Source organism: Pan troglodytes, chromosome 12, assembly GCF_028858775.2.
Source record: "Pan troglodytes isolate AG18354 chromosome 12, NHGRI_mPanTro3-v2.0_pri, whole genome shotgun sequence".
NCBI lineage: Eukaryota > Metazoa > Chordata > Mammalia > Primates > Hominidae > Pan > Pan troglodytes.
Genome location: NC_072410.2, coordinates 46,326,187 through 46,344,794, shown reverse-complemented (window position 1 = coordinate 46,344,794; position 18,608 = coordinate 46,326,187). Strand labels below are relative to the sequence as shown.

Here is an 18,608-nt window from a genome sequence, read left to right as displayed (position 1 = left end):
TGAAATGAGTTAAGACTTTTGGGGGACTGTTGGGAAGGCAGGATTGATTTAGAAATGTGAGAACATGAGATTTGGGAGAGGCTAGGGGCAGAATGATATGGTTTGGCTGTGTCCCCACGCATATATCATCTTGAATTGTAGCTCCCACAATTCCCACATGTTGTGGGAGGAATCTGGTGTAAGGCGATTGAATTATGGGGATGGGTCTTTCCTGTGATGTTCTCATGGTAGTGAGTGAGTCTCACAAGATCTGATGGTTTTAAAAATGGGAGTTTCCCTGCACAAGCTCTCTTCTTTTCTCTGCCGCCATGTAAGACATGCCTTTCACCTTGCGCCATGATTGTGAGGCCTCCCTAGCCATGTGAAACTGTAATCCCAATAAACTTCTTCTTTTGTAAATTGTCCAGTGTGGGGTATGTCTTTATCATCAGCATGAAAATACACTAATACAGCTTCTTTTCAGTTATATTTATATTTATATAGTTGTGTTGTTAACAAGTGTTCCAGGATTGTATGAGATTCCTAAAATTCTGATATGTCTTAATATATGTTATCAGTAACAATTATGATTATTATGGTAGCCTGTTGTATGCCACAGAAATAACCAAATTTCCTTGTCAACTATGTCGTTAGCTATGGCTGTGTTAAGAATTTTGTCATCCACGATTGTTTTGCTTTCATCTCAAAAAGTGACTTATAGTCAGTTACAATCCAGGACTTGTTTCTTTGAGGGACTTCATGAAAAAGACTCTTGAATGCAGGTTTCTGATAATTTTGGAGATTGTGCTATTGGATTAGAAAGAAAGCTTGCAGGTCACTAATTGAAAGGCTGATATTTTCATAAAGATTGCTAACCTCATATGAAGCAGAACAGTAGTTGATTGCGTAGACTGACTAACCAAGGACTGAAATAATTTTTATGGCTTTTTTTGTTGGTTTGAAATATTGATGATTCTTTTTGTTTTATAGTCTGGAGTTTTTTTTTCTTTTGAGCTATTTATAGCTTTTAAGTATGCTTTAAGTGTAACGAATAGAATATACTTTCGTTAACAGAATTTGAGGCATATTTCTTTCTCTCTGCCTAATTTCTCAAGACTTTGTAAACTATTTATGAATGTTGTTAATTCACGGCAATGTGTTTGTTTGCATAAGTTCAATAAGAATTTGTTTTCATTTATAATGGGACAAAGTTGGAGGAACTGATAATTGTCCCAGGGCTTTGATTGAAACGGCCTTGGGACAGGTTCCAGTAAGGGCAGTTTAAGAGAGCCTATGTGGACAATGATTCTTGCTGCACTTTGTGTGGGTTATTAGGTGAAGTGTGTGGGACTGAAGCTTATTTTGCTGGTAGATTGTTCCTGCTGTGATTTGTCTTTGGTGGAAGTGAGAGACTGGAGGGAGAATGATTGTGTTTCAGAAGAAAACTATGGTGTTAGATTAACTTTTGATTCCTGAATGGCCACAGAGTCACCCATGGTATAGAGCTGCCCACTATGTCCCTCCTCAGCTTGAAGCAGCCAGAAAGATTGACAACTACATTCCCCATGATTGAGGCATTGATATATAGAAAAGGGGGGACTGAAACTGACTCAATAGTCCATAGACAGCTTTTTGGGGGGATAAACATAGAAATTTACCCTTCTGGTCTTAAAGTTTGAAACTTATATTTGTTTTATCTGAGTTTCTTCCTAAGAAAAGAGCCCCCAGCCCTCTCAAAAAGTATCAAGGAACTGAAACACACCAGATCACAACATCCAGACAATGAGACATCAGGTCCCTTATTCATCATCATTGCCTTCTTACCCCTCCTGAGTTCCTGTTTTCCTAAATATGGTTACATTTCTTCCCTGCTATATAAACCCCTAATTTTAGTCAGCCGGGGAGATGGATTTGAGACTGAATTTTTTGTTTCTTTGGCTGCAGCCCTTGATTAAAGACTTCTTCCCTGGCAATCTTTGCCTCAGTGACTGGCTTTCCCTGTGGTGAGCAGCAAGACCTAGACCGAACCCTTTCTGTTTCAGTAACAAAAAGACATACATGGAGAGACCTTCTCTGTACAAAAAAATTAGCTAGCTGTAGTGGCACACACCTGTAGTCCCAGCTACTCAGGAGGCTGAGGTAGGAGGATCGCTTAAGCCTGGGAGGTGGAGGTTATAGTGAACCATGATCACCCCACTGCACTCCAGCCTGGGTGACAGCAAAACCCTATCTCAAAGAAAAAGATATAATGAGAAAACATACATCAAATGAAAGTTGGAATGGTTAAATTAATAAATATCAAAAGACTTAAACATTTTTAGAAATAAAGAGGGTTATTACATAATAAAGAAAGGGTAAATTCAGCAAGGGGAGTTGACAATACTAAAGGTGTATGTACCTACTGCGAGAGCCTCAAAATATATGAAGCAAAAACAGAATTTACAGGAGAAATAGATAGATTCATGATTATAATTAGAGATTTCAAGACTCTGATTTCAGCAATGGATAGGCATAAAATTAGCGAGGATATAGCAGAAGTTAGCTAGAACATTAACCAACTTGGTCTAATTGGCGTTTATAGCACCATTCAACAACAGCAGAATGCATAGTCATTACAAGTGTACATGGAAAAGACACCAAGACAGACCATATTCTGGGTCATAATACAGACTCATTTAAAGATTTGAATTCATGCATGATCCTAGAGGAATTAAAGTAGAAATCAATAAGAGAAAGATAAAAGGAAAATCTGCAAACACTTGGAATTCAAGTAACACACTTCTAGAAAATACTTGGATTAAGGAGATAGTCTCAAGGGAAATTGGAAAATATTTTGAACTGAGTGAAAATACAACAGTCATTTGTGGAAAGCAGCTGAAACAGTGCTAGAGGAAGCTTTATATCATTAAATGCTAATATTAAAAAAGAATTAAGGTATCAAACCAATAACTTAAAGTTCCAACTTAAGAAACTATAAGAAAAAGAAAAACCAAATGCAAGCAGAAGGGAAGAAATAATAAACACAGAGCTCAAGAAAATTAAAATAGGAAAACCATAGAGAAAATTAATGAAACTAAAAGCTTATTTTTTTAGGTGATGAATAAAACTAGAGAAGATACAAATTATCAGTATTAGGATTGAAATAGGAGATAATGCTATGGACCCAAAAGATAAGAGAATACTATAAAATCTCTTCACATATAAATTTGAAAATTTATTCAAAATGGATCAATTTCTCAAAATTCTCAAGCAAAACTCACATGAGATGAAACAGATATTCTCAAGAGTGCTAAAACTAGTGAAAATATTGACAAAGACTCTCTCCTTTCACCAGAACTTTAGCAAGCCTCCTCTGAGTCCTCTGTTTAACTGTGTGTGAACTTGGACTTCCATCTCTGTGTAGAATACAGTTTGAGTTAGAATTCTGTTAAATCAGCTTAGAGTGGATATCCCAGGCTTGACATTTGACCACCCTTATCTTATCACCTGGCCTGCCTTCAGCAATAATCCTATTAAGTTCTAGCCAGGAAGCTCTGATGCTTGATGTTTTCTCTTAGTAATTTTCTTTCTACTGCCCCCCTCTCTAGTCCTTGGTTATAAATCCCCACTTGTCCTTCTTGGAGTCAAAGTGGGTTCCAATGTCTCTCACCCACAGTGAGACTGCATTGCAGTGGCCCCCATATCTTTCATCATGGCCCCCCTTAATAAAGTCTGACTTGCCATATTTAACAAGTGTTTGGATAATTATTTTTCTTTAATAACATTAAATCATTGTTAAAAACTTTTCCAGAAACAATATCTCCAGGCCCAGATATTTTCACTCAGAAATCCAACCAAATATTTCAAGAATAAGACCAATTTTTCACAATCTCTTTTGGTAAATGGAGAAGGATCGAATAGTTTTGTTTGTTTGTCCGTTTGTTTGTTTTGAGACACTTTCACTTTGTCACTCAGTCTGGAGTGTAGTGGCATGATCTCGGCTCACTGCAACCTCCACCTTCTGGGTTCAAGTGATTCTCGTGCCTCAGCTTTCCGAGTAGCTGGGATTACAGGCATGTGCCACCATGCCCGGCTAATTTTTGTATTTTTAGTAGAGATGGGGTTTCACCATGTTGGCCAGGCTGGTCTCAAACTCCTGGCCTCAAGTGATCTCCTTGCCTCGGCCTCCAAAGTGCTAGGATTACAGGCGTGAGCCACTGCACCCAGCCTAGCATCGAATAGTCCTAAAAACATTTCACAAGGCTAGTATTACCTTTATATAAAAACCAGATGAAAATTTGTAAAACTTGTGGACTGTAGAGAATTTTTTTTTTTTTTTTTTTTTTTTTTTTGGTGTGTTTCTACAGAGTTAGGGCTTAATGAACAAATTTTTCTGTAAATTGGGATCCTGGGCTAAAAGCAACCCTTAGGTAGTTAATTTACACCTGGATATATATAGTGAGACAATAGTATAGATAGATTAACTTAACTCTGGGGATGTGTGATTACATTTTAAGAAAAAAATGAAGCTTAGGACCTTGAAACACCTTCTAGGTCATAAAAACCAATAACACAGCAAGTTGGGGATGAGGTGGGGCTTATTATGGCCCCTGGAAAGACGTATTTACATTTCAAAAGGTTAGAGTGAGAACCTAGGATCTATTGCATCTTCAGGAAGCAAAAGTTCTTTTTTTTTTGTAAGGGAAAGAGAGGCAGCTGGCCCTTCTCCAGAATATACATGTATGTATTAAAAAAAAAAAAAGAAAATCAATTTTCTTCTGTTTTTCATTTAATATACATACTTGGTATGCATAGGAGATGTGACCTGGATTTCAACCAGTTGGTCCTGAGATAAGAATTTGTTGCTGGTAGTTAGACAGGCATGAGGGGGGCCTGAGAGGGCTCTCCCCCCACCCACTAGGAATGTTGGCTGATGGTTGGTCAATTATCACATTGACTCTCTAAAAGTGATAAATTGGTAGCCGGCACCAGGTAGAGGCCATTTCCTGATGGTCCACACCTGTTGCATTGAAGTTTTAATTGAATGCAGGTGCCAGGGAGAAGCAAAAATGGGCTTCCAATCTCAAGTATTGGGCGGGTGAGACTGGGCATGTGCATTAAAAGGCAAAATGGTGGCGTATGCTCTTTTGGGGGCACTCCACGGGAAAAGGGAAGAAAGCCTCCGATGAGTATGCCTACGACTTCCTAAAATTACTGCCGTGCTCATTTCCTAAGGGTAAGGAGGGCACTGCGCATTGCACCCGAGAGGCGGAGGTTGCAGTGAGCCGAGAACGCGCACTCCAGCCTGGCGACAGAGCAAGACTCCTTCTCAAAAAAAAGTAAGTCCACACTATGGCAGCCCACACTAAGGGAAGAGTCGTGGGAAAGAGGCAAGCCTATAAAGTCCTAGGATAAAGGTTAAACGTCGCACTTGTTCTATAAGTTTCCTGCTTGGGTCTCTTCCAAGCATACTTTATTTTCTTTCCTGTTCTAAAGGCTTTTAAAATAAACTTCCACTCCTTCTGTGAAACTTGCCTCTCTTTTTCTGCCTTATGCCCCTCAGTTCAATTCTTTCTTCTGAGGAGGCAAGAATTGAGGTTGCTGCAGACCCATAGAAATTCACTGCCAGTACCTTGGACATCTTCTACCAGCCATGTAGTTATTACTTTTTTTTTTTTTTTTGGCGGGGGAGGGGCGGGCGCGGAGAACCCCATCCTGCTTATACAGCCATTATAATTTAGATGTGGTTTTGACCCCCCCGCCCAGCAGTCTAGAGGGCTTTTCTTAACAAATTATGGGTAAAACATGCACAGTTTAACTTCAGTTATATAACCATAAACTGCCAGTCAAATGACATCATTCTGTCACTCAAACAGCCCAAGCCTCAACTCCTCCCACAAACCCCATAAAAACACCCTGAGCTCTAAAGCAGAAGTGACATGAAGTGGAATCAGCCCACTCTCTTTCTGAGAGTCTATTACTGTGCTTCAGTAAAATTGGCTTTAAGCTTGCATGTGGGTGTTAGTTTGCAATTCTTCGCTCACTATTACAAAAACCAAGATTGCTGGTACAGAGCTCGAGCTCTGTTATCTCCTCGATTAAAGGATCCATCTCAATGCAGAATCCCTGGTAACAAATTTTTTTAGAGAAAAGCAGGAGAAAATCTTCACCAATTAGCATAAGCAAAAATTACCTACGTAGGATGCAAAAAACATGAACCATAAAAAATAAGTTATCAAAATCAAAACCTTAGCTCTTTGAAAGAAACTATTAAGAAAATGAAAAGATAAGTGATAGACTAGAAAAAAATTTACAACACATAAACTTGATAAGGAAAGCATATACATTTTTTAGTTTAAAAGCTCAATAATTAGAAGACAATTTTTTAAATGGTGAACATTTTTGAACAGATACTTCTAAAAAAGAAATTTATAAATGGCCAATAAGCACATAGAAATGCTCAATATCATTAATCACCAAGGAAATACATTTAAAATACTTTGGGATATCGCTACACAATCACTAGAATAATTAAATACTGACAACATCAAGTGTTGGTGAGGATTTGTAGCAACTGGAATTCTCATACATTTCGGATAGGATTGTTAAATTGTACAACCATTTGTTGTACAATTTATGGAAAGCAGTTTGACAGTTTTTTATATAGTTAAAATACACCTATCATAAAACAGTTCCATGAATTTGCCCAAGAGAAATGAAAATATATGTCCATACAAAGACTTTCACTAAAATGCTCATATAAGCTCTATTAATAATATCCCCAAACTGAAAAAAACCCAGACAGTCACCAAGAGTTGAACTGATGACTAAATTATGGTGTATCTTCAAAGGGAATACTGTTTGTATTACACATTTTAAAACTTTGTATTTTCTTGCTGCCTCGACATCTCCACAAACAAGCTGTGAGCAGCGCCCCTCCCAGGTAACCAGGTGTACAAGTGTGATGAGGTCAGAGCCTACCACAAGCTCTCTGACTTGCCTTCCCCTGACTGACATCTGGTAATATTTAAAGTCACCAGTCAAATCTCCTCACACATTTTGCTGGTGTGCTCCACCCTGACCTCCAATAGAGGCATTTGCCCATGGATGCCTATTCTCTCTCCACTCCCTATCTGCTGAGTTGAGCCTGCTCCTTTGCTGCTCCCTGTCATGTGGCCCCTACTTGACATGCAGTGACTCTCCCTTTAGGACCTGTGAGTATAAGAATTTTTTTCCCTGTGCCCCTCTTCTGGACACTCGACTATCACCTAAAGAAAGCCCCAAAACGTTCATCAACGAAAAGGATCAAACTACTGAAATATACGTAGCATCATGAATGTGTCTCAAAAATAATCCTTAAGAAAAAAGCTGGACTCAAAGATTTCGCATACTATTTGATCTCATCATATGACATTTTAGAAGTGGCATGATTAAAAAGACTGGTGGTTGCTTGGAGCTAGGGGTGAGGGATATTCCCTGCAGAGAGGCATAAGAGAATCTTGTGGGGTGGTGGAAGTATTCTATATAGTGTTTATATTTGGGATTGCATATTGTATACATTTGACAAAAATCATTAAACTCTACATTTATATACATTTGTTTTATTTCTATATAAATTAAACCTCAATCAATTTGATCTTTAAAAATATTAATATGTACCTGGCTTGAGTTCCCAAAGTCCTTTCTTCACTAGTCCTAGTCTTCAGTCACCCTTTTTCTGTTTCTGACTTAGTCATGTCATAATAGTCTCCCACAAAATTAAAAACTTTTCCATTCTTAAAATTTTGGTTTATTTGCTTCTTCAGTTATTGACCACTCTTCACTCTTTCAGTTCACAGATATTATTCTGGCTTGCCTTTAAAAGCCTCATTTTGGAAAGTCAACTATAGTGGCCAAACGGCTTCAGTTTAAATTCTGAGTTATTAGATTTTGATGAAAATAGAGACTCAAGTATCAAAGATGTGATTTGGAAGAATTCATTTTAAAAGTTCATGCAGCATTTGTATTATGTGATTTGTGGAAAGCAGTTTGGTTTTTGCATTGCTTCAAATTTTTAGTGCACACCAGAGTCACTTGGAGAACATGTTACAATGATGTATGTCTGAAGACGGGTCTGGGATCTTAGTTTTAAGAAGCTTCCCAGGTGATTTGGATGCAGGTAGTTTTCTGACCATACTTTAAGAGCCCAGCTTTGCTGTAAAGAAGTTATCTTGGCCTGTTATGGGGTAGAGAGTGCATGTGTGTGTGATGGCCATGAAGGGTAGAGAGTATTGTACTCATGGAATTCATATCCCAGATCAGCCATTTTCAGTTGGTGATACATTGGGAAATCACCTAAGCTCTTTGAACTTCACTTTCCTTATTTATGAGAATTATACCTATTCCTGAGGTTTGTTGTTCTAAAGGTATGATGTTAGACACATTGACAAATTAGGACGCTTGGCTTTAAAAAAAAAAAAAACTGCTCAAAATATTTTTAAAAAGAGTAAATATCTCCAGTGAGCTTGTGTCTCGTGGCCCTCTGACTTTGTGTAATTTGGACACTGTCATTAAGTTACCAGAATTGCAGAGTTCCTGTGCTGGGAGTGCATACAGATCAGCATCCACATCTCTATTTCTCTCCAATACACCAGGGCATCTTTCGTTAACTACCAATCCCGTCACATTAGTAATGAACAACCTAACCTTGAATACTCCTCTCAATACTGAACCCCCACCTACATCCCTCCCTCTCGTACCCAGATCATGCATATAGTTCACATAAGATATTACTTATATCTAATATCTGTGACATGTATATAGTTCACATTAGATATTACTTATCTCCATTCCTCAAGTTAAAGAAGGCATACACATTCTTCAACTTTATTCAGATATTTCATGTGGTAATGATATCTAGGTTAAAAGTGTCTTATTTTTCTCTACTTAGTTAAAAGTTTCAAATTGTGAGAAAATGATCATATGAATAGTACATGTGGCCTGTTTTGCACTGAGAAACATGTCACATTTCTGTGATATAAATGGTTAGGATTTAGGGGTATGGCATGACTATGAAAGATTTTTCCTTTTTCTTTTTCTCCCCTCCTTTTCCCCTCCCTTTCTTTCCTATCTCTTCCTTTTCCTCATTTTTCTTTCCTCCCTTCTGACTTCCCTCTCTCTTTCCCTCTCTCCTTCCTTCCTCTGTTTCTTCCTACCTATTAACAGGTCTAGATAAAGATTTAAACTGATTTAAACAAGGAAGATTTCAGCAAGGAAACCTCCTTGTTTCCAAGTTCTTTAGCATAAGAACGATGATGATTGAAAGATAGTGCCAGTTTTGTATTTTTGCTGGCATAACACCACCAGCTAAGGATCATCCCCTAGGTATGGGTCAAGCCCCCAAAACAAATCATATAAATTGTTTTATCTATACTTCATAGTTAGGTATATTGAAATCCACTAAAGTGATTCTTCACTGCCATAAAATGAGTTTATAGTAGGTTACAAATTCATTTTAAATTCCCCAATTTGGACTTTCCTTTAGCCTCCAAACACTTTTTTTAAAGTATAGGGCAGAATATTGTTGCCATTACTGAACTCAGATTTCATTTCAGTCACCTTCAGGTGCTTGTTTATTTTCTGTTTATTATTATTTGCTTTTGATTCAGGTTCATTTTTCACTATCCAGCAATCCACACAATGCTATGGCAGTCAAGTTTATCTCTCATCAGTCACTCTGCACATATCTTTTCTTGCCCCCTTCTTGCTTTGAGTCATGCAGTTTCTCCAACATGGGACAATCTTTTTGCCAGTTTAAATTCTTCCCATTACTCAAGACCCAATTCAATCTCCATAATTCCTCTAGGAAACTTTCTTCAATTACTCTAACCCTTTCTGAACTCCTGCTGTATTTATAGACAGGTCACAGTGCAGTGATCTAATTACACACAGAATGTCAGAGCTGGAAGGGACCTCAGAAATCATCCAGCCCAATGCCCCTGTTCATAGGCAAGGAAACAGAGCGCAGGAGGCAAATTTTGAGAGAGTGGAAGAACACACTCTTAGAGAGTGGGTAAGAACAAGATCTGGATGTGGCACTGATAGCGTATGTGACTGGTAATGATCTGGGTACAAGAGGGAGGGATGTAGGTGGGGTTCAGTACTGAGAGGAGTATTCAAGGTTAGGCTGTTGGGCTGTTGATTACTAATGTAATGGGATTGGTAGATAATGAAAGATGCACTGGTGTATTGGAAAGAAATACAGAGATGTGGATGCTGATCTGTATGCGCTCCCAGCACAGGAGCTCTGCAATGCTGGTACCTTAATGACAGTGTCCAAATTACACAAAGTCAGAGGGCCATGAGATACAAGCTCATTGGAGATATTTACTCTTTTTAAAAACATTTTGAGCAGTGTTTTTTAAAAGGCAAGGGTCCTAATTTGTCAATGAGTTATTTATTAAAGGGTGAAGAGACGTAACCAAGTTTAAAAAGTTGTAGAAGTGAAATTTCAAGTAGAAGAACAAAAATAAGAAAAAGCTAGCCTGGGCAACACAGTGAGACTCCATCTCTACAAACAAACAAACAAACAAACAAAAACTAATAAATTTTAAAAAAAGCTATGGTTGGTGGTGCATGTTTGTAGTCCATTTTTTTTTTCAGGAGGCTGAGGCAGGAGAATCGCTTGAGCACAGGAGTTTGGGGTTGCAGTGAGCTATGACTGGACCACTGCACTCCAGCATGGTTGACAGAATGATACCCTGTCTCCAAAAGAAAGAAAGAAAAAGCTGTGAAATTATGGAGTGTAAAGGAAGATGGTGAGGCTAGCTCAAACTAGCAGAGAATTCCAATAGCATGGTGTTAAGGAGAATGACAGTGGACATAAAATGTATTTCTGGGTCAAATAAAAATCTTCTGAATGAGATTTAGAAGAGTGACTAAGACAAAAATTCATGTTACTCTGTGTGAACTATGTATTATATAAGGACATTGTTGGTCGAGTAAAAATGAAGCAATACATGACTCTCTGGACCCGAACTGAACCCCTTTCCTTTTGGTTTTCATGACATCACTTTCCTCCCACCTCTTTGGTGTCACCTTCTCAGTCTCTTTCCTGAGTCTTCTTCCTGTATCAATTTTCTCTGTATAATTATTTTTTCTAGCTCTACTATTTCTTGAAGTGACAGCATTCATTTCTATAACTTTTAAAATTGTTTGAATGCTAAAGATCAACTCTTTTGTATTTTTACACCTGGATTCACCTCAATAACGTGTAAGTATATATACAGCTGTCCCATTAATATATCCAGTTGCATACCTTTATAGGATTAGTAAGCCTTGATGTCCCTTTCCCTGAAACCTTGCCATGCCCTTATCATTTTAGTAATGGCATTACTATTTGACATATTCAGAAACCTAAAATTTATCTTTGATACCTCCCAGTTCTTCATTCCTCATATTCAATTAATCAGCAATCTTGTCCCTATCTAAAGTATATCTTTAAGTTGCAACCTCTCTGTTGTGTCTGGTGCCCACCTAATCAAATTCCCTCTCCTATTTCTTCTTGGACAGCTTCATACTGGTGTTGCTGCATCCACTGTGGCCCCTCTGTAATGCCTTCTGCATGACACTGCCAGAGTGATCTTATATAACCTTAACTATATGACCTCACAACCCTGCTTAAAGACCTTTGAGAGCTCTCCTTAGCGCAAAAGATAAAATCCATATTCACTGCTATAGCCAACATGGCCATTGTGATCTGGCCTGTTGTGACTGTCCCCCATTGTCACTAAGCTCCTTCCACACAAGCCTTTATTTCTGATTCTTGAACAATGCAGCTCTTTACTGTCTTAGGACATTGGAGCATGCTGTTTTCTCTATCTAGAGGGTTTGTCCTCTAGTGCTGCTCATGGCTGGCTTCTCACACTTCGGGTCTTGGTAAAGCATCATCTTTTGGAGAGGGTTTCCCTCAAAGCCGTTTTTAAAAGGTTGGTATTCTCCCTTCTTTTATACACACACACACACACACACACACACACTTTTCTCTGTCACATCACTCTGCTTCTCTCCTACTTACGCTAGTCTGCAATTATTTAAATTATGATATATGCTCTATGAGGGCAGAGGCTCATCTGCTTTGTTTACAAGACGTAAAACAGATCCCGACACAAAGGAACTGCCCAATAAAAAGGAGTTAGGAAGACACAGAATTCCATTTCAGAAGGAATTATGCCAACAAAATGTCTTCAGATATAGAAATCAGAAGCTTTGGGCTCAAAATATAAAGCTAAAGATGAAAACATCAGAAGTGACTTTGTGCTTGTTTTATTTACTTTTATATGAATTAAATAATTTTATGTTTAAAACATCAGGCAGAACATCCTTCAATTAATGCTAAAGCTGCAGCTAAGTGGAAGAACACTGAGGGAGGGAATGCTATTGCATGTATGCTAAGGCTTAAAAGAAGTGTTTCAAGATTTGTCTTGCAGAAGTCATTTACCAAATGCTATACTGTGAAGTACTTTATAGGGAGGTTCCATAGGTTATCTAAAGAAACCCAAGTGACTGTGATTTTTTATTTACCCCTAGAACTCAAATCAAGCAGTCATAGCTCAAAAATTTTTGTGTATTTCTCTCCTATTACATCACCTTATTCTTATACTTTTGGATACTCCTTGTGATCATGTACCTGTGGCTTAGCTGGATACTGTAGAGACATATCCTGTGAAGATTAAGCCATGCTATGAGGACCAGCAATCGTTCTGGGAACAATAGTCTGTTTAGAGACCTATGTCCACTAGCAGGTCAGTACCTTCTGACACTTGGTGGGTGAGGAAATCTCTTTTCTCCCTATGAGTTGACTTTGGTGTGAGAAGGACCAAATAGTAGACCAGCCTTTGTACAGGCTTGATTTAGGGATGGTAGCAGTAAAGACACACTTTCCTTCAAATACTGTATATCTAAACTGTTGATTATCTCTAGATGAAATACAATTTGATAGCTAGGCTATTTGTGTCTCCTTCCTCACAGCAAGAACTCTTTAGTGGCTGCAAAACACCATACATGAAGTATTTGTTGAGCTGAATTAAATTTGTGTCTATTTTGGCAAGCTGAATGTAACTGATATGGTGTGAGAGAAGCTTTCTTACAGAAGAAAAGTTTTAACTTTTTCCTTTATTTCTTTTTAAAACATTTTTTATTATAGATAATACAAACTGTATACAAAATTGGGTATTATGATTTCAAGTGGTATTATGAATCTTACATGCCATCTCCCAAGATTAAATGATCAACTCATTCCCACTCCTGTTTGATCTATACTCCTTGAAACTTCTCTCCTCTTCACAAATCATTTTGAAGCAAATTTCAAACATTATTGTATTTCATCAGTAAAGATTTTAGTAGTATATCTTAGTGATAAAGCATTTATAAAAACTCACAATACTGTTGACCCACCTAAGTAAAGGAACATTAATTCTTTAAATGTCATAAAATATTAGTTAATATGGTTGGAAACAAAAGGAGATCCTATTCTTCAGTAGAGCCCATGGACATTTAGAAACAAGGATTAGTCTGGGCACAGTGGCTCATGTCTGTAATACCAGCAGTTTTGGAGGCCAAGACGTGAGGATCGCTTGATCCCAGGAGTTTCAGACCAGCCTGAGCAACACAGTAAGCCCTCATCTCTACAGGAAATCAAAAAATTAGGCAGGCGTGGTGGTTTGCTCCTGTAGTCCCAGCTGCTGGGGAGGTTGAGCTGGATCAATTGAGCTTGGAAGGTTGAGGCTTCAGTGAGCCATGATCATGATCATGCCATTGCACTCCAGCCTGTGTGACAGAATGAGACCCTGTCTCAAAAAAAAAAAAAAAAAAAAAAAAAAAAAGTAAAAGAAAGAAAGAAGAAAAGATTTCCTCTTCCACGACCTTTTAAAATTTATCTCTGTTTCAATAATAAATACTCATAATAACAAAAACTTGACCTTTTATTATATAGTTGTGACTTTTCCATTTCATGGGTTAATGTTTATTCATTTTCCAACAGTGTGGAAACATTTTAAACCCAGTTAGTTCCTGAAACCAGTGGTTGCCAATAACTACTGAGATGAATTTAGATAAAGTTAGAGGAAGTCACAAATTACTTGGGAAAGATGGAATGCATGGAAGAAAGGCACATACAAATTTATTTGTTGCCAGTATGTCAGTCAACTGGGTAAATGTCTTGAAGAAAAAATGTCAAAGAGAGAGAAAAACAGCTAAGAGTTTTGAATTGCTGCCAGAGGCCAAAGTGATAAAGATGATCTTCCAAATTACCAACAGGAAAAAACATGCCCAAAGATATCATTACTTTGTTCATATCACCAAGAATCTAGAAAAGTGCTTGTCACAAAATGAATATTTAATAATGTTATGAATAAATTGATACATTGAAAATATATTTAAAGGGGCAGAAATATGAGGGAAATCACAAGGCATTGACATTAAAGGCATGAGTCAGTAATGTCTTGAAAACTGTCTTAAGAGGAGTAAGAATATTTTAAATGAACTTTTTTTTGACTATGCTAAATGCATAAAAATGTACATGAATAGATTTGTGTAAGCAACACTACAATCAGGAAACAGAACAGTTACATCACCCTAGAAAAACCATCTCTCAAGGTATCCTTCTGTATTCACATCCTTCTACCATCCCTAACTTTAAGAACTAATAATCTGTATTCAATAACTATAGTTTTATGCTTTTTAGAACCTTATTTAAGTGGAATCATACAGTGTATGGCTTTTCAAGACTGGCTTCTTATGCTCAGATCAACTCATTTGAGATCCAAGTTGTGTGTCAATAGTTTGTTCCTTTTAGATACTGAGTAGTATGTCATTGTATGGATGTATCACAGTTTGTTTACACATATATCTACTGACGGACATTTGGATTACATCTTGTTTTAAGCAATTATGTATAGAGTTCTTAATATGTCCTGGATACAAATTCTCTGACAGATGTGCAATTTGCAAATGTTTTCTATCAATTATTGTCTTATCTTTTCAGTTTCTTAACAGTGTCTTTTGCAGAGCTAAAGCTTATATTTCAGCAATGTCCAATTAACTTGTTTTTATTCTATGGATTATGCTCTTAGTGCTATATCTAATAATTTTTGCCTAAACTCAGGTGATGCATATTTTCTCGTGTGTATTATTCTAAAAGTTTAATAGTTGACATTTTACATTTAGATCTGGGATTCATTTTTAATTAAATTGTGTACGAGGTATTAGATTTAGTTCAAAATACTTTTTTGGCATATGAATGTTCAATTATCTTATCAATCTTTATTGAGAAGATTAGGGGCTTTCTCCATTGAATTGCCTTTGATCTTGTCCAAAATAAACTGAAATTTTAATGTGCTTTTACTTCAGACTTTGTGTATTAGTCCATTTTCATACTGCTGTAAAGAACTGCCCAAGACTGGGTAATTTATGAAGGAAAGTGGTTTAATTGATTCACAGTTGAGTGTGGCTGGGAAGGCCTGAGGAAACTTACAATCATGGCAGAAGGTGAAGAAGAAACAAGGCATCTTTTTCACAAGGTGACAGGAAGGAGAAGTGCAGAGCGAATGAGGAATAGCCCTTTATTAAAACCATCAGATCTTGGCTGGGTGTGGTGGCTCACGCCTGTAATCCCAGCACTTTGGGAGTCCGAGGCGGGCGGATTGCCTGAGGTCAGCAGTTCGAGACCAGTCTGGCCAACATGGTGAAACCCCGTCTCTACTAAAAATATAAAAAAGTAGCCGGGCATGTCGATGTGCCTGTAATCCCAGCTACTTGGGAGGCTGAGGCAGGAAAATTGCTTGAACTAGGGAGGTGGAAGTTGCAGTGAGCTAACGCACCACTCTAGTCCACCCTGGGCGACAGAGCGAGACTTCGTCTAAAAAAAAATAAAAATCAGATCTCATGAGAACTCACTCACTGTCACAAGAACAGAATGGGGGAAACTGTCCCCATAACTCAATTACCTCCACCTGGTCTCTCCCAAGACACGTGGTGATTATGGGGATTATGGGATTACAATTCAAGATGAAATTTTGGTGGGGACCCAAAGCCTAACCATATCAGTCTGTATACTGTATCATGGATCTTTGCATCTATATTTTTTGACACTTCCATACGTCTTTGATTATTGCAACTTTTTTGTAAATCTTAAAATCAGATAGTGTGTGCTTACTCCAACTTTTATTTTTCTTTTTCAAAATGATTTTGTCTCTTCCAAGTCCTTTGCCTTTCTATGTAAATTATCAGATCAGCTTGTCAGTATCTACAAAACTTCTGCTGAATTTTTATTGGGATTGCATCAAGTGTATAGACAAATTTAAGGAGAATTTACATCTCTACTTATTGACTCTTATTTTAAGTAGGGTATGTCTCTTATTTTTTGAGGTATACCTAGATTAATAAGCATTCTGTAGTCTTGAGCAGATAGAAACTACAGATTTTGTTTGGTTTATACCTACATATTTATTTTTGGGGAGGGGCTACTGTACTTGTTTTAAATTTCACTTTGTAACTGTTCATTGTTAGTATATACATTTTTAAGAATTGACCTTATAGTCTATGCTCTTACAAAATTTATTTATTAAGTATAATTGTTCTTATATATTTCTTTGGATTGGCTATGTCCAAAATCATGTCATCTGTGAATAGGGATTATTTTATCTCTTCTTTTCTAATCTGTGTACTTTTTAATGGCTTTGTTTTCTTTGCCTTATTGCACTGGCTAAGACTTCCAATATTGTGTTCAGTACTTGTGGTGAGACACCCTTCCCTTATTCTCAATTTTAGGAGTAAAGCATTAACTCTTTCACTATTAAATGTGATAGCAGCTGTAGATTTGTTAGAGATACTCCTTATCATGTTGAGGAAGATGCTTTCTATTCCTGATCTGCTCAGAGTTTTAATCATGAATGGATGTTGAATTTTGTCAACTGCTTTTTCTGAAATAATTGAGATAATCATGTAGTTTTTCTTCTTTAATGTAGTAATATAGTGGATTACATTGATTGGTTTTTGTATATTCAACCAGCCTTACATTCCTCAGATAAACTTTTCTTGGTCATTGTCTGTTATCCTTTTTATATATTGCTAGATTTTATTTTGAAATATTTTCGCAAAGAGTTTTGCGTCTATGTTCATGTGGGATAATGGGCTACAGTTTTGTGGAGTCTAGAGAACATATATTTTTATTTATGCAAATATTGTACTTACTGAGTAAATTTTTCTAAAAACATGGAATCCTTGACTAGAAGAAAGGCTTGGGAAATTAATATTTAGCTGTACAGGTAGTGTGAGAGCACCAGAGGAATTTACCTAACTCTGGAGCTATGTGCTGACATTTCAAAGAAAAATGAGGCCTGGAGACTTATAGACATCTCTATGCTGTAAGATATGGAGATACTCAGGCTTATATGGCCACTGGAGAGATGCATTCACATGTTGTATGCACAATTGTTCTTTCCTTTTTATTGCTGAGTAATGCTTCCTTGTTTAGATAAACCACAGTTTATTTATCCTTTCTGCAGTGATGGACATGTAAGTTATTTCCTGACTGGGATTACATTGAATAAATCTTTCTTCTTCAAAGTGAATTACTCTGCCTTTTGTTGAAATGTGACTCATCCCGTTTTATCTTTAGGCATGGTCATCCTGCAGCAATTTTTAGAGAAATCATCATTTTCATTCTAGAGTAGTTTCTCCCGCCCTGATGTGTTCATTAAATGCACACCCTGATGGTGTACATTAAAATGTGACCATCTCTTCATTCTATTTCAAGGTCAAATTCGATGTCAAATTCTATTTCCTGGTGTTCTCTTTTTCTACTCTTGAAACGACAAAGGTCTCTTGACATTATCTCATTTGTTTAAAATGCATGCCTCTTTGGGGGATCCTGGGGTAGAGGGGATGCTCTCAGATCACTTTGCCTGGATACCTTATGCAGCCGTGCTTAGACTGTGAGTGGCCATGCTGGATGCTCCTTGAGCTGCAGTCCATAGGTGCAGGATCTCCAAGCTCTCTTGGGTTACACTTCTCTCCCCAGATATTTAAGTGGGAGTGGGATAGAGTGGAAGAGTTTATACTCTCTGAAATTAATGTCTACGCTCAGTTACCCTTCACACAAGTTTCTAGCCTATATCAGAAGAAAAGCTCCACAGGTCTATTTACCTAGAATGTGATTAAGTTATAGGAAAAAAGTTTTTCTGTATTGCATTTGGGCTGAAATTCTAAAATTCGAAAGCTAAGCATTTGCTTGATAACTGCTCAATATAGGGCCAATTCACAGCTCATGTCAAATGAGGGCAGATCCCAGAATTAAATATGTGAAAATATGTAATACTCCACACATCCTTCTGCCACAATGATAAACAACTGGTGATAATATGGCCAAGATATATTGAGTAAAAATTCAAAATGTTTGTATACATATGTTAACCCTATGCAATAGGTAATGTTTTCATTGCAGTTTTACAGATCAGGGAACATAATTTGTTAATGGTGGGGACTGGGTTCAAACATTGGCATCTGGTCCTAGAACCTGGGCTTTTAGCCATTTCCCATTGATCTGTACTTTCTCTATAGAGGCAGTCACATCTATGTACCAATATCTCCTTGTTGTTTTGACTCCATACTAT

General features: G+C 37.4%; 1 protein-coding gene across 5 annotated transcripts in view; it reads left to right on the top strand.

The window, feature by feature from the left end:
* Nucleotides 1-18,608, top strand: part of LOC129143146 (uncharacterized) — a 676,792-nt gene that overhangs the window by 222,532 nt on the left and 435,652 nt on the right. Inside the window, exon 2 of one of the 5 annotated variants that reach the window (XM_054677977.1) lies at nucleotides 5,194-5,297. The exons of the other annotated variants lie outside the window; for them this stretch is intronic. The gene's annotated coding sequence lies outside the window, so the exon portion shown is untranslated. The remainder of the gene's footprint in view (nucleotides 1-5,193; nucleotides 5,298-18,608) is intronic. 5 annotated transcript variants of the gene reach the window in all.